Here is a 2,892-nt window from a genome sequence, read left to right as displayed (position 1 = left end):
CAGCACCTGCTGCGCCTCCCTTTTCGCCACCAAAAGTAGCAGCCAAGCAGTAACCCCTTTCCATTCACCACCGCTGCACAACCACAAATTCGCACAAGAAAAAAGCCCTATGAATTGCAGCAACAGAGCAGCCCACAACTTATAGACAAAAGCCTCATTTTAGCTCCAATTTGATTGGGGCTTCGCAGGCGCGCAACCTTGTCAGAAGGCGCACAAATGGAGTCCAAATTCAGATTGTAGGCAGTAAGTTTGCACGACCTCTGCGCGACGTCTTCGCGGGCGCACAAATGTGGGTTCAATCACGAGCTTCTCACGTGATTACTTGTGAAGATCGAATGGTGTTGATTTGTTGATGTCGATTTTTGATGATAATTACCGGTACTGATTGAAGGGTAATTGTTGCTAATATTGTTTGATGCGATGTGAAGCATGGGATCATTTTCCCCATTTTAGAGCAGCTTCAATTCGAAGAAAAAGGGGAATTAGAGATGGGTCTGACTTTGGTTTTGGGTGGACTTGATTTGTTTTTCTTTTTTTTTTTATTTTCTTTTTCTTTTAATTTCCTTTTCCTTTTACTTTATTTCTTTCCTTTTTATTTTTCCTTTCTTATTTTCTATTTTATTTCTCTATACTTATTTAGTTTCTTTTTATAGCTTTGTATAAATACCTATTTTAGTGGGTAATTAAAGGGGGTAATTTGGATGCTATTTTCTCAATTAGTTGAGGAGAGATTCTCTCTCCCCTCTCTCTTAGAGTTAGATTAGATAATTTTAGAGAGAGAAAGTACATTGTTACTCAAATTTCCTTATGGTATTCAACTTGTTCAAGTTTAATCTTCAATCAAACAAGACTTCAAGTTTTCATCTTTCATTAATCCTTTCTTTAATAATCTCTAATCCTTTCCTTTAGTTTTATATATTTGCTTTATTGTTGCTTATTTTTGTTAATCTTTTTAGTTCATCTAGTTATTATTGTTTTCATTGTTTTTAATCATGTTTTGTTTTGAGTTTCTTGAGTTTGTTTCTAGTTTTGATATTATGTTTAATCTCCTTTCTCTAGGGTTGTCTTTTTGTTAGAGGAAGGGGGTGGAAGATATGAGTAGATATTGGATGAATGACGATGGTTGAATTGAACTTATGTCATAAATTGATGAAAGACATGATTTTTAATAGCTTCAGATTGCTGTTGCACTCTATTTGATGTTTTCTAATTTAAATGCATGAATGTGATTTGAACTAGATTAAGATCATCTATATTTTAATGATTGCATGAGAATGAGTTATTAAAGTGGAGTTTTTATGGATTGTACTTTTTTATTCTCTTGATTTGATTGTAACTAATAGGATGCATGAGAATGATCCTTATTAGTGTAGACCTCTTTAATTGATTTGGCTAGACTATTACATGAGAATGAATTGTTTAAGTAGAATCTTGTGTTCTTTGGCATGTGTTTCATGATAATCACCATTATTCCCCTCTTTCTAATCATATTGGACACCCCCGTATCCCTAATTCCCTAGCGTCATTTTCCCTTGATTTTAATCATCATTTTTTTTGCTTATTTGTAGTTTTAGTGTTCTTACTCAACAAAACCGACAAAAACAATCCCCTTTTTACTCTTGCATTAGTGATTATTGATATTGAATTATTGTTCTTCCCTAGTGGTTCGACCCTTTACTTGCCACTAACTAGTTTAGTGTAGGTTTAGGTATTATAAATGATTAATTTGATTAGCGTAGTAGCTTAACGACCTATCTAACCTTTGATCATGCGCCGTAAAACAAAGTTCCATCTTTTCCTTTAATTCACGCTTGAATTACTACATCAATGAGTCCTACTCATCTATGTATTAAGCGAAAAGATATGTTCATTGTCAATATTGACAATTTGAGTTTGCACCTCAATATTTCATGTTTTATCAAAACTACCTAGTATTTTGAATACATGATGTCCAATCGTCCTTTCGGACTTTGTTATAAAATTCATTTATGAGAATTGTATTTTAAAAATGCTTTACTTTTCTTTTAGAACCATTCTCAAAGATTTCCTTTCGTTTACCAATCATGAAAACAATACAACTTGATTTTGAATTCTACAAATATAAGTGCAAAGTATAACAATTTATCAAGTAAATAACATAATAAGTTTGAAAATTAAAAGGTATTCATGCAAATTTTCAATCTTATTAAACGTCTTATCCACGCATTAAATTTGACCCCATTTTGCGAGAATAAGTCGATTCCAAGTTCCAAAGAAACAAAGATTGGTTAAGCATGCTTTGGCTTGTCTTAACACTCAATCTCCTAAGGTAAGCAACACTTTGCTAATGGCTCCAAGCCACTGTTGGTTGAATAAATTGTCGCATCTAATGCTCTCTCAACAATTTATAGTTTTCCATGACATGTTAGGACTCCATCACTCATATCGTAGAGTACAACAAAAACCAACTTGCATACTTGGTATGCCTTATGTGTCTAGGGAGTAGTAGTTATGCCTCGCTTTGGCGTAGCCCAACTACTCTCAAAAGGTTGATAAGTGTTGTTTTGGAATGACAGTTTTTCTTAATATTTAGGGACCTACGGTTTCTATGTTGGTTGAGTTAAGTGAACTTAATTAATCATCACCACATTTGAAATCCTAAGAATGCATCTAACATATAATTCATATATAAATAATCATGAATATGTAAAGCATAAGCATTTTGATGCATATTGGCAACTAGCATGACCCCTTGAATTCTTCAAGTCTTCAAAAGGTCTTCTTTTGCAACTTCATGGCTTTGTCCTCTAAGAACCTCCATCTTCAAGACTTGACCGTAATTATGCAATACTAGTATCTACGATTAGGACTAATCTAAATATTAAGGTACAAAAACACTCAACGATACGCAAA

Source organism: Chenopodium album, chromosome 6 (genome assembly GCF_948465745.1).
Source record: "Chenopodium album chromosome 6, dcCheAlbu1.1, whole genome shotgun sequence".
Lineage (NCBI taxonomy): Eukaryota > Viridiplantae > Streptophyta > Magnoliopsida > Caryophyllales > Amaranthaceae > Chenopodium > Chenopodium album.
Note: the sequence above shows the minus strand (reverse complement) of the source record.